At 32.8% G+C, this 15,373-nt stretch overlaps 1 pseudogene; it reads left to right on the forward strand.

Annotated features, from left to right (window-relative positions):
• The first annotated feature begins 1,521 nt into the window (after positions 1–1,521).
• Positions 1,522–15,373, forward strand: part of LOC109449066 (inactive serine/threonine-protein kinase TEX14) — a 112,478-nt pseudogene continuing 98,626 nt past the window's right edge.

A 15,373-nucleotide genomic window follows, 5' to 3' on the forward strand; every position in this document is an offset into this window, starting at 1 on the left:
AGTAACCCAAATTGCCAAAGCAATCTTGAGAAAGAAGAACAAAGCTAAAGGCATCACACTTTTTAATTTCAAACCACATTATAAAGCTAGAGCAATCAAAAGGGTATGGTATTATCATAAAAAGACACATAAATCACTGGAACAGCCTAGAAAAAAAATCAATATAAAGTTCAGAAATAAACCAATGCATATATGATCAACTACCTTATGAGAAAGTAGCCAAAAATGTACAACAGTTTCTTCAATAAATGATGTTAGAAACACTGGACAGCAACATGCAAAAAAATGAAACTGTACCACTATTTTACACTATACACAAAAATTAACTCAAAATTGATTGAATATAGGTGTTAAGCTCCTTGACATCAGTATTGGCATGATTTTGTGGCTTTGACACCCAAAGCAAACAAAAGCAAAAATAAACAAGTGGGGCTACATCAAACTGAAAAGCTTCTGCACAGTGAAGAAAACCATCAATGAAATGAAAATGCAACCTGCCAAATGGGAAACAACATATTTGCAAATCACACCTGATAAGGGTTTAATATTCATAATATATAAAGAACTCACACAATTCAATAGAAAAAAAACAAATAATTTAAAAAATAGGCAGAAGACCTGAATAGACATTTTTCCAAAGAATACATACAGATGGCCAAGGGGTACATGAAAAGGTGCTCAATGTCACTAATCACCAAGGAAATGCAAATCAAAACCACAATGAGACATCACCTCACCCATGTTAATAAAAAAAAATTATAAAAAAGACAAATAACAAATGTTGGTGAGGATATAGAGAACAGAGAACCCTTGTGTACTGTTAATGGGAATGTAAATTGGTGTAGCCATTATGGAAAGCGGTATGGAAGTTCCTCAAAAAATTAAAAAATAGAACTACTATATGATCCAGCAATTCCACTTCTGGGTATTTATTCTAAGAAAACCAAATCACTAACTCAAGAAGATATATGTATTCATAAGTTCACTGTAGCATTATTTACACTAAACAAGACAAGGAAACAAACTAAGTGTCTGTCAACAGATGAATAAAGAAAATGTGGTTAGGCAGAAAAAGAAAAGTACTGTACTATCTCACTTATACTGTGATCTGAAAAAACAAAACAAAACACAGAAAACCATGAGCTTATAGATACAGAGAACAGATCAGAGGTTGCCAGAGGCAGAGTGTGGGATTGGGTTAAAAGGATGAAGAGGACAAAAGATACAAACTTTCAGTTATAAAATAAATAAGTCATGAGGATAGAATGTACAGCACCATGACTATTGTTAATAATATTTATAGTTAATGAGTATTTGAGAGTAAATCTTAAAAGTTCTTATCACAAAAAAATGTGTACCTATGTATGGTGATGGGTGTTAACTAGACTTAACATGGTGATCACTTTGCAGCATAAACAAATATCAAGCCATGTTGTGCATCTGAAACTAATATAATGTTATATGTCAACTTATACCTCAATAATAATAATAAAAAAAAAAACAGTGCTACAACCAGATGCCATGATCCTCTCAGGAATAAGGGGCTTTGCACTGGGGAAGAAGAGCAATAACAGAAAGGTAGCTGTGAAGATCCAGGAGAATGCCAATGTCATCTGCCCGAACTTTGATCAGCCTGCAGCTAAGCAATCTACAGGAGGAGTGCAACCGGGAAGTGCCATGCTTCGGTTAGGGTCTGAAGGTATAGGGAATGGTGCATGGGAGCTTGCTGGGATGGAAAGAGGATTCCTAAGGGCACTATGAAAATATTATGGAAGGAGTGGGCTACATAGGTCAATGAACAAGAATCTGAAAGAGGCTGAATGACAAAAGGTTTACATTTGGGGTGAAACCCAGGGATGAGTGGCATGATTGAAATTAATTGTCCTTGGAGTTTCAAATGAAATCTTTATGTAGTAGCATAGTGTGAGGGGGGTGGTGGTGAGGCAGTGAGAGGCAGATTAGAGTTGAGGAGTAAAAAGGGAGCATTAAAAAGGAAGAAGTCATATCATAATGTTCCTCTCAGCCTCAGACCATTACAAAGGAATCAAGATTAACAGGACATTAGCTAAAGTGATGATGGTAGGTACCTTATTAATTTTCATAAATTAAAATATTTTTAACTTATGCTTTAGAGTTTACATAACTGATATCATTTAGAATGATATTTTATGTTTTGTCAAATGCGGGGAGGTTACAGATGTTTGTACCAGGTGAAAATAGGAGAATTTAGAGGCTCTAAATTTTGAAATGGAAAGGGACCTTATGAAACAGTAAAAGGGAGTACAGGCCACACTTGACTTACGTTGTCTTGCATAAAAAGCTGCTTTGATGCAATATAGAATTTTGGTGAAAGCTGGGTAATATTTCTCCTCAAGCTGGAAATTGAATATTGTCTGAAAAAGTCTTCCCTTTCTTTTTAATCAGTCTAAAGTTCCCTTGACAGTAAGGCAGAACATGTAAGGTATATTTTAAGCTTTAAAAAAATAAATAAGATTAAACTAAAAACAACAAGAACAAAAAATTGTTAGTGAATTCAGTCAAAATACCAAACAAATCTTAGTATACGCAGCCTGAATTTTATCCCAATAGTCTATTTACTGGTAGCAATTGCAAGTGACATGTTCAGCTTACTTATAACAATTGATTTCCATTGAAGTGAATCTTTTCTCAAAATTGAGTATTTTTTCTCATTCATTTATTCAATACTAATACAAAATATATTTACTCAATCCTTGCAATGCACCAGGAACGGATTAGGTAATAGATCTGCAAAGGTAAATCACACGTAGTCCCTATATTACCATCCCACACAGTGACATGGGCACCAAATATGGAAAATCACATGATTAAATAAACAAGTTAAAAAGTTTTCAAAGATGATTAAAATTTTAAAAATCCAATTTTTTTTTCACATTAGCATTTTCAACTGGGTGCATATAATATTAAGTGCATACAGACTTTTTAAATTTGTAATATTATGTTTCCCCCAAAATAACACCGGGTCTTATGTTAAGGTTTGCTCCAAAAAACATATTACGGCTATGTTCAGGGATGTCACCCTGAAAAATCATGCTGGGGCTTATTTTCCGGTTAGGTCTTATTTTCGGGGAAATACAGTACTTATTTAATATTTAATAGTTGCCATATTCCATCTTAGTCAAATCCCTAATAACTTTAATGTTGAACCCAACCCAAAGATACTTTTTCTTCCATTTCAATGTTAACATAAATTTTCTGTTTATCTCTAGACATTGCTCACACTTTAATGTGTAACCATGTTTTATTCCCTTATCTTTTACTTCTATGGCTTTCTCACAGTCATAAATCAATAAATGATTGCATAAAAAGTCAATATTTTCTGACAGATGTGATTTTTATACTGGATAGAGGAGAGATAAACAGTATATACCAGAGATGTAATTGCCAACGTCAATTTAGAGGGGATGAGAGTTTTGGTCTCTGTTCTACCTGTTATTATCACATTCCAAATATGGTTGCTAACAAAATGTATACTGATGTCAAACAAGCAATTCACTCCCAGGGTATTCCATTCTATTTTATTTGCAACTGCTATTATCGTATCCCATATGAATTGAGCCCTGCTTACATAAGTGGATTGTACTAATTTTTAAATATGAACTCTGGCTTTGTAACAATTTTCATAAAATGGCTGATGTGAAACATACTGAACACTACTTTTAGGAATGACAGGGTATATATCTTATCCTATAGTTGCAGATTTTTTAAACTAAGGTTGAAAGGCTCAAAGGATATACTAATAATAAAGTCAAGATTGTAGTCTATGTATTGCTATGCCATACTACTCCATTATGAACTCAGAAGCATTCAGATAACACAAAATAAACTTTGTTTGAACCCATAAGCTTGTGTGCAGTAAATATGTTTTGTAGCTTGACTTTACAGTTACTCTACCTCTTTTTACATTTTAGTTTTTTACATTTTAGCTCTTCAAAAGACATTTGTGTAAACAAAGTACTTAATTTATATATAATGCATGAGCATTTCAGTATTTCATTTGAAAATACCACACCTCTACATGTTTATCCTATTTCCCAAAAGTTAACGCTGATAATGTATTTTCAGTTCATAGTGCTACCAGTACTTGTGAGATGAACTCCTCATTTACCAGAAGACTTAATTTTCTGATTGAAAAATTTCTGTTGATAAGTAACTGTTAGAAACACTCATTTCTCTTGTCTATTGTCAGCTATGATGTACAAAAGCAAATTATGCTTAAATTATAATGTTTGACAAAATGAATTAAATAAAAGGCAGCTACCAATGAACTAAGCACACTATATTTTCTATTTTCTTAAAGATCTGTTCAAAAATTTATTATTTCATTAATTCATGACTAAAGCTGCCCCTGACTGATGTTAAAAACAATCATCTGTTCTCTGCAAAATTATTCAGATTCTTGTCTCCTTTTATATACAAGTATTTTTTTAAGAAGACCAGTGAATTACAGTGTTTAAAGTGAGGGAACCTAATTATTTTTAAAGGAAAGTTGCAACTTATTTTTTGACAGAAATAAATGATTGCACCTTTTCTCCTGTGTTTTGTTTGGTTTTTTAAAAACTAGCTTTTAAAGTGGAAGCTAAGCAATGAAAACATTACTGTGTATTTGATATTAAAAAGTACCAATAAAGTACTTTATTACCAAAAAAATCGTCAATACAGTGATTTTTAAAAAGTCAAACCAGTTATAGTAATTGGAGAAAAATAGGCTCCCTTTCATCTATTCCATTAAAAAGTGACTTTCTGAGGCAGATATGACTCATGGTACAACATTTCCAATTTTAGGGTGGAAAGGAAACATTAATTCAATTTTTTCATTTTTGAAATGTTTCTATTGGTGTTAAATGTCTTACATAGAGATTTATAGTCAAGTGGTGATATGATATGCATATTCTCACATATGTGAAATTATAACATAGGAGACTGGATAAATTCAGTCTTCATTTCAAATTCATCGTGTTTTATAGTATGCATATATTTCTATCTCCAGGCTGGATTTCCACATAGATAAGATAAAGAATGATGAAATAATAGAGTTCATCACTACATAAACATGGTCCTGATGAGTTCAAATATCACTGGAAAATGCCAATTATTTATATACTCACTTTTCAGGCCCATTTATATATAATTAAATCATAAGGATGGAATTTTTTTCAATATTCCCATATTTTTATATTGGCTTATATCCAGTATATTCAAAACTGAATTGGTTGTTTCAGATATACTTTCCCTACGAAAATAATTGTAGATGGTTTAGCTGGATGCTTACTAAAGAATATAATTAAAAATAATATGAGATTTGAAAAACATGCAGACATAGCATTTTAATTAAGATCGCTCTTCCTTTTTTTAACAGATAGAATTCTGTCAAGACATACCATTCTTGTCTGTTCAAAATACTCCATTTTTTTGTAAAGATTACAAAACAATTGTTAGGTAAAAGCTGTGTGTGTATTTAGCCACAGCTGTGAAGGTTTTCTGTAAAGAACAACTGGCAGCCACCTATATGGCTTGCTTTCTGAAAGTGGGTATAGTTTCTGTTCCATGATCAAGCTCCTGTGATGTGAGTGAATGCAATATGCATATCAGTTTTCATTACCAGTGGTGTTGCTTGCTCCCCAATTTTAAAGAGTGCATCAAAAGATAGTCTACAAACATATGAAAAAAGTGTGCAATAAAAAGGTACACACAGCCTTTGGAATATGAAAGTATGGTAAATATACTGTGTCTTGTTTTATATTCAGAATAATCCTATGAGATACCCTGGTATTATTACATCAATAAAGGAGGTAGCCAACTTTCCAAGAATTAAAGTAATTTTAAGATACTTTTCACATTGGGGTACATAAGCCCTTCTACGTGATTGAATTTCCCAGTATGGAGAGTGTCCTAGTTTTACGTATGTGTTGTAAATTCATATATGTAGTAGAAGCTAACTATTTTGTGGTTTTAAAGGATTATCTTGGTGGATTTTTGATATTGAGTGATGAGGAGGGGAAGAAAAGGAAAGGTGAGTTAGCTGAAAGAGATTACATCTTTCTGATTTTTTAACTTGACCAAAATACACAGCCATCTAGATACTTTTAGTATTTAGCACAACAGCATGATTTGCATGCCTTAAGAAGGGGATAGAAATGTAAATGATACAGTTGGGTTAGTCAGAGTTACTGGAAGTCTTTTATAGGTTCTAATGAGGCTGCAGCAAATTGTTCATGATGTGATATTTGTCATCTGATCACATATCTATCAACACAGTAAAATGTTTGAGAGGAATGCAATATCAGCACTTGAGCATAAACTTCAATTGGTTTCTGGTAAAATGAGAAGCTGAGGCTTTTAGAGGAACAGATGCAAAGCTAGCAGAACATTTATAGTAATATAAATAGGAGGCCTGGAGTTAGCAAAGGAGTAAAGAATTTGGCAGAAAGCTTGTTCTAAGGATCGTGTAGGGAGTGGTCCTTAAGTTAAATGGCCAAGAATCAAAGAGATTATAAGAGTTGAAAACACAAGGTTACAGAAAATAACATGATTAGAGATAAGCGACTTCAAATTAAAGAGCTCGGAAACAGCTATGTAATAGAAGTTGAAGAAAGAGAAGAAAGAACAAATGGAGGAGAGTAAATTTTAAAATCAATAATACAGAGAACTCCCCCTAACCTGAAACAATACTTAATTCTGCATATTGAATGGCTAAATGAGGCCTTGGATAGAGTAATTTTATAAGCTCACAGGAAAATTTAAGTGTACTGTCAGAATGACCAGTGTCCCTGCCATCACCTCCTTTGCCCTCAAAGGAAGGAAATCCAATTAGTACCAGACTCACCGTCATTGCTTCAAACTATAAGCTAGAGTTAGGTGAGAACAGCTGCCATTTCTGGGTTTCTAGTAGCATATTCTCTGCTTCTCACATTAACTTATATCCCTAAAAATAGCTGTTAGCAGAATTTAAGATGATAATATGGCATTCACCGGGCATATCATTGTTTTATATTTTTCATAACACTGGGGGAAAATAAGAGTGTTATCTAATAGGCACCCCTGAAAACCAAATAAAATTTTAAATATGAATTTTTTATATTTAATATTTTTACAATAAATTTCGTTTTACAGAAAAGTTAGTACAGAGCTCTGTTTTACCTCAAGCCCTTTTCTCTATTATTGTTTTCTTTTTTTTTTCCAGATTTACTTGTATAAAATTGACATACAACATTGTGTGTGAGTTTAAGGTATACAACCTGACGACTTGATATACACATATATTGCAAAATGATTAACACAATAAAGTTAGTTAACACATTCATCATCTCACATAGTTATCTTTTCTACGTGTGTGTGGTGAGAACTTTAAAGATTTACTCATTCAGCAACTTTCAGGTATACAAATAGAATATTGTTAACTACAGTTGTCACGCTGTACATTAGATCCCCAGAACTTATTCATCTTATCACTGGAAGTTCACACCCTTTGACTACGTTCACTCATTTTCCCCACCCCACTCCATCCCTGGTAACCACCAATCTAGTCTCTGTTTCTGACTTCATTTTTTGTGGGTTTTTTTCAGATTCCTTATATAAATGAGATTATACAGTATTTAACTTTTTTTTCCGACTAATTTCACTTAGCATTATGCCCTCAGGAAATACCCATGTTGTCACAAATGTCAGGATTTCCTTCTTTTTTATGGCTGTATAATATTTTAGTGGTGTGTGTGTGTGTGTGTGTGTGTGTGTGTGTGTGTGTGTGTGTAGCACATTTTCAGTGGCCAGGCTCTTCCTATGGGAAAGACCAGAGGCTATGCTCAGAAGTTGGGTGGGCTTTTGAACTTGCTTCCCTGTCCAGGTGAGACCCGGAATGTACCATCAGTACAGCCCATTGGCTGGGGATGCAGACTAAACAGAACTGCCAACCAAGCTCCCTGGCCTGATAGGGCCACTGGCTCAGCTTTGCAGATGGGCAGAGTCACTCACTGTCATCTATTTGGATGCCACCTCCAGCAAGAACACTCTGCCAAGATCCCAGCTCTGGTTGCTGTAAACACTGACCCCACCTTTCTCTGTCCCTATCTGATTTTGAGTGGTCCAGTCCTGCAGATTTTCCACAGTGATCCCTGTGAGGTGACATGTAAGTGGGCCTCCTGGGAAGCATCCCACAATGTTAGGGAAGCTGGAAGTCCGTCTTGGGCCCTTCTTCTCACTGGAAAATCAGTGGCCCATGGAGGGGCACTCCTGCAGCAGCACTGTTCCAGCCTGGAGAGGGGTGATATACTCACCCCTTTTATTATCATTTTATATAAGTTTGGGACATGAGTTATAATTAATGGACCAATACTGATACATCATTATTAACTAAAGTCCATATTCAGATTGTTGTTTACTTAATGTCCTTTTTAGTTATCATCTAATGCTCTTTTTTCTCCTTCAGGATCCCATCCAGTACAACACATTACATTTAGTCAACATGTCTCTTTAGGTTCTTCTTAGCTGAGAAAATTTCTCAGACTTCCATTTTTTAAGACCTTCACAGATTCATACACATTTAGGGTTGTTATGTGTTCTTAGAGAATTGACTACTCTGTTATTATATAATGCCTCCTTTTTCCCTGGTAATCTTTCTGTGGTGTAAGTCCAAAAATTATGGTCCATTGTCATATGCTGCCTTGATATCTGATAAACTTGGGAGGGCCTCAAATGACTAAACACAACTTCCCCTCCCCATTTTGCTCCCTCAGATAAGGTTCTCCTAGCCCAACAGCCCTTACCTTAGGGACCAGGCACAGGTCCTACTTATCCCTAAACAGCAGGTTTCGCTCTCTTGTGTACCAGAGGAATTACTAAACAGAGCTAAACGCATTGTGCTGCAGGAAATACGGAACACAACCTCTTGCCTCCACAGCCCGTTTGCTCACTTTTTTCTGGAATGCACTTCCCATATGGTCCAGTGTAGTGTGCATGTCCTCCTCCCCTGGGCTGTGAGTATATATGACTAATAAACTACTGTGCTTTCATCTGTCCAGTGTTAGGTATTGTGTGTTCAGCCATATTCTCACAGCATGGTCAACAGGAGGTGACTAAGCACTTCCCTGTTCTTAAGTTTGCTTAGGTGAAATTAAAAGAGCTACTCCAACTTTCTTTTGATGAGCGTTAGCACGCTATACCTTTTTCTAACTCTCATTTTTAATGTATCTGGTCTTTATATTTAAAACGAATTTCTTGTAGACATTATACAGTTGGGTCTCAAATGCTTTAACCATTCTGAAAATCTCCATCTTTTAATTGGTATATTTAGGTCATTCATATTTAACGTGATTATTGACATAGTTGGATTAATATTTACCAAGTTTATAACTGCTTTCTATTTATTGCATTTGCTCTTTGTTTCTCTTTTGCTCCTGTTTTTCTGCCTTAATTTTAACTGAGCATTTTATATTTCATTTTATCTCAACACATTTTATTTTATCACAGACATTACGCTATACTCTTTATAAAAAATCGTTTTAGTGGTTTCGCTAGTATCTACAATATACATTTTTAACTAATATGAATCACTTCAAGTAATAGTACACCACTGTAATTCCTAATCCTTCCTTCCTATCCCTTACAACATCACTGCTATTCATTTTGCTTATCCATAGTCTATAACCACACAATTCATTGTTACTATTATTCCTTTAAACAAATTTTTAAAGCAAGTATGAATGACAGAACTAATTTCAGACAACGTGCAATGCAAGACTAAAAGTACTGAATGCAAGAGAGGGTTGTTTTCCACCTATAAGAAGTATATTGTATACTTAAACTTAAACATTTAGAACATTTTATGAGCAACATAGCATATATATGTGAGTACATAAAATTAATATTATTAGAATGTCACGAAGGATTTAAGGTTGTTGTGATTGACATTAACCTATTTCTCAGCCTTTAAATCAGCAAGTAAATAAATAAATTAGGACATGGAAGTTTTGTTATTATAATAAAATCATTACGTGACCTATAAACTGACAGTGCAGATTTATTTTAAGCAGTTATGAAACATTTATACAAATTAATCAAATTAGGTCACAAATATTTGTAGCATTTATTCTCTGACCTAAATGTTCTATAATTTAAAATTACTAATAAAAGTTTAAACAAAATACCAGATGATGGAGGAATTTGAAATGTTCTTAAATAAAACTATCAGGTAAAAGGTGTACTTGAAAGCATAACATACTTAGAAAATGATGAAAACAACCATACAATTAATCAAGAAATTATATATGCAGACAAAAAAGGGTTGAAACCCAAAGTAATTATAATTACCTTAAATGATTTTATTATTTAATGAAATATTTGACTCAAATGTAATTTCAAAAATCTAAGAAATGTAATTCATTCATTTAACCGATAGACATTGCTACCTACTAGGTGCCAGACATATTATAGGCACTGAGGATATAATACAATGCTTCACCAGTAGACATTGCCCCTACTCTCATGAAGCTTACCATACTAAAATTAAAAGCTAAAATTATTCAAGAGTAAATAAAAGCAAAATTGATTAATAAATCCAAAAGATAATTGTAAAAGGTATCAAATATTAAATTAATGCAAAACATTTAAAAAATAAAGCAAATAATATGCTGCAATAATTTATTTAAAAATAAATTTAATTGTAAATATAACAATAGCCATAAGTTATTAGATTAAATAAATACTACACATAATATACTTGAACTTTTTGTGTGTGAAATTTATGGTTTCTCAGAAAACATAAATAGCCCAAATTGGCTCATAAAGAAGTCCACAAGCCTGCAATAAATCAAGATATTAACCAAATATTTCTTTTAAAAAAAATCAAAGTTTTTAAAACTCTAAAGTAGCAGTATATTCATTATGTCACAGAAAAAAAAAGAGAGAGATGAGAGGCACAGATACCATTAGAATAAATCTGATATCGCAAGTAATATTTTTAATGACCATACTGCATAGGATTCAAGAAGAAAACTTTGATAACATAATAAAAACTGTTTACTTTAAACCAAAATTAACATATATCTACTACTAAAATGACAGTAATATTGTCATTAAAATTGGGAACAAGTTACCTATTATCATCATATTATATGAAATCGCTCTGAAAATATTTGCTAATTCAATAGGACAAGGAAAAGAAATAAGAGGTACAGATGTACTCCACTAATAAAACTATTATAACTGGTAAAGGAATTTAGTAAAGTAGCAGGATACAAAATTAATATTCAGAAATCAGTTGCATTTGTATGTACCAATAATAAAATATCAGAAGGAGAAATTAAGAAAACAGTCCCATTTACAATTGCTTCAAAGACTATAAAATACCTAGGAATAAATTTAACCAAAGAAGTGAAAGACCTGTATTCAGAAAATTATAAAGCACTGAACAGAGAAATTAAAGAAGATACAAATAGATAGAAACACATATTGTGCTCATGGATAGGAAGAATTAATATCATTAAAATGTCCATACTGCCTAAGGCAATATACAGATTCAACACAATTCCTATCAAACTACCATGACGTTTTTCACAGCAATAGAACATATAATCCTAAAATTTATATGGAACCATAAAAGACCCCAGCTAGCCTCAGCAATCTTGAGAAATAAGAACAAAGTGGGAGGTATCATGATACCTGACATCAAATTACACTACAAGGCTACAGTAATCAAAACAGCATGGTACTGGCATAAAAACAGACTCATAGACCAATAGAACAGAATAGAGAGCCCAGCAACAAATCCATGCCTATCTGGTCATTTAATCCACAACAATGGAAGCAAGAATTTAGGCTGGCGTAAAGACAGTCTATTCAATAAATGGTGCTGGGAAACCTGGACAGACACATGCAAAAAAAATGAAGCTGGGCCACCTCCTTACACCATGTACAAAAATAAATTCAAAATGGTTTAAAGACTTAAATGTAAGATCTGAAACCATAAAATTCCTCGAAGAAAATATAGGAAGAAATTTTACAGACATTACCCGGAGTAAGATTTTTACTGATATATCCCCTCGGGCAACAGAAGTAAGAGAAAAAATAAACATGTGGGATTACATCAAACTAAAAAGTTTTTTCACAGCAAAGGAAACCATCAATAAAACAAAAAGAGATCCTACTGAATGGGAAAAGATATTTGCCAATGATATATCCGATAAGAGGTTAATATCACAAATTTATAAAAAACTCACTCAACTCAACTCCAAAAAAAACAAACAACCCAATTAAAAAATGGGCAGAGGACATGAAGAGACATTTTTCTAAAAAGGACATACAGATGGCAAACAAACGTATGAAAAAATGCTCAAACTCACTAACCATCAGAGAAATGCAAATAAAAACCACAATGAAATACCACCTCACCCCAGTCAAAATGGCTATCATCAATAAATCAACAAACAACAAGTGCTGGTGAGGATGTGGAGAAAAGGGAACCCTTGTGCATTGTTGGTGGGATTGCAGATTGGTACAGCCACTATGGAAAACAGTATGGAGGTATCTCAAAAATCTGAAAATGGAACTACCTTATGATCCAGCAATTCCACTCCTAGGTATCTATCTGGAGAAATCCAAAACTCCAATTCAAAAAAATGTATGCACCCCCATGTTTACTGCAGCACAATACACAATAGCCAAGACACAGAAACAACCAAAATGCCCATCGGTAGACGACTGGATTAAGAAACTGTGGTACATTTATACAATGGAGTATTACACAGCCATAAATAAGAAAGAAATCTTACCATTTGCAACAACATGGATGGACCTAGAGAACAGTACATTAAGTGAAATAAGTCAGTCAGAGAAAGACAAATACCATATGATCTCACTTATATGTGGAATCTAAAGAATAAGATAAATGAACAAACTAACCAGGAACAATCTCAGAGACATAGAGGAAAAACAGAGTTGCTAGATGGGGGGAGGGGGGAATAAGGGAGAAGGTGAGGGGATTAGAAAGCACAATCAGTAACCACAAGATTGCCACGGGGATACGAAAGTCAATTTGGGGAACGTAATCAATAATGTTGTTAAGATTTTGTAGGGTATCCGATGGACACTTGTCTCATTAGGGAGACCACCTCAGGGAAGATGTAGATGCCTGATCACTGCACTGTACACCTGAAGCTGAAGCTGAACAACAATGAATGTCAACTATAATTATATATATATATATATATATATATATATATATATATATATATATATATATATATTCACAAGAAGTGGAGTACAGCAAAAGGAATACAGACAGCGGAAATGTAACAGCTAAATGCAATGCCAGAGGGGTAGTAGATTGGGGGAGAGAGGTTATCACTTTGTGAGGGGTATAAATCACAAATGTCTAACTATTGCTGTGTTTTGTACACATGAAACTAATTAAAAAAAAAAAAAAGAGGTATAAATCTTAGAAAGAATAAAATATTTTAATTATTTTCAGAAAATTGTTTTATATTTATTTATAAGATTAATTATGTAAATTTTAAAAAGGAGGGGAAAGGTGAAGGGGAACAAGAGGTTCAAATTTCCAGGTATAAAACCAATAAGTCATGGGGATGTAATGTACAGCATAGGAATATAGACAATAATGTGATAGTATGTGATAGTACGGTGTCAAACGGTTGTCGGACTTATTACGGTGATCATTTCTTTAGGGATATAAATGTTGAATAACTATGGTGTGCACTGAAATCAATATAATATTGTATGTTAGCTATATTTTAATAAAAATCATTTTTAAAAGTACAATAAAGAAAAGAATCACCTATTTAAAAAAAAGCTTGATTATGTATATCTAAAATCCCCCCAAAAATAAAGAGAAAGGTTAATTATGTAAATCTAGAAATTTCAAGAATTTCAAGTGAAAATAGCATTCAGAAGATTTTCTTGTGTATATATATATAATGCAAATGGGAAATTAGTAATTTACCTTCATAACATCAAAAACAAAGTACAAAATATAGTGGAAAACTCCTCCAGTCAAAATATTAATACTAACTATTAAATACCTACAAATAATCTTAAGAAAAATATGCCAGGGCCTATAAACCAGCCACAAACATTTACAGAGAAATATGTTATGCTTAAAAGAGTATATCATGGTTCTACATATGCAGATTCTTTTAATATTTTGATTCTTTCTTTATTATTTCATAGAATTAATAATCTTCAGTCCAAAATTCCTTTTGGAATTTGACAACATAATACTAAATTTCATTTGGGAGAAATCAAGACTGATGTTAGAAAATAAATGTGAAAAAAGGGTAAAAAATAAGAAGGCACTTGACATTCTAGATATAAAAATACATTATGAATAGACAACAAGTATATTGTCATTGGCCTGTAATTTAACTAGAACTCTTCCCCCCCTCAGCAAGGGACAATTTCCCTATATATTTAACAAAATAAAAGAGTAAAAGAGTATCTGAGTAAGAAAGAAAGATTATTTACTATATGGTAATGGAGATATAAGGCTATTATTGAAGGACAAAGTTTCTTTCTTCGCATCATGCTCCAAATTATATCCTAGATTGATTATCATGAAATTCAAAATAACAATATTGTTATACATAGTTTAATATCTAATTTAAGGGTGAAAATAGACCTTCTAAGTATAAAGACATTAAAAGAAAGCAAAAAAGAAAATTCAATGGATTGATCACATAATACTTACAAATTTTTTGTACCTCTTCAAGGTACAAAATTTTACACCACCATTTGTCCTAAGTATGACAAAGTTTACTATTCTTATTATTTGAAGATCTTATACAAATCAAACTTAACCACTAAAAACGCAATAGAATAAATGGCAAGCAACATGAAAAGACAATTTATGGAAGTAATTTAAATGTTTAATAAATATTTAAAATTTTCTTTCTCAATAATAATAGAGAAGCAAATTGAGATAATGAATACAATTTTTCACTTATCAAATTAACAAAATTTTATTCAACTATTATAACCTAATTTTGGAAAAGCTAAAGTAGCATTTTCCCTCTTATACACTGGCAGAAGAATTTTTATCGTCAGATATTTTAGGAAGAATAAATTTGATAGCAATCCTTTATATATTTATATGCTTAGAACTAGAATTTTATTTCTAATGATTAAGTAAATTATAAATTCAGAGGTGATTATATGCCAAGCTATTTATATTACCTATATTATCATAATTTGTGCTGTGTAACAAATTACCACAAACTTAGGAGCTTTATAACACCTATTTAATAGCACACGGTTTGGTAGGTTCGAGGCCTAATATGGTGTAGCTGGATTCTCTGCCCAAGGATGAAATCAATGGGTCCTCAGGCCT

This window comes from Rhinolophus sinicus, linkage group LG05, assembly GCF_036562045.2.
Source record: "Rhinolophus sinicus isolate RSC01 linkage group LG05, ASM3656204v1, whole genome shotgun sequence".
NCBI classification, from domain to species: Eukaryota; Metazoa; Chordata; class Mammalia; order Chiroptera; family Rhinolophidae; genus Rhinolophus; species Rhinolophus sinicus.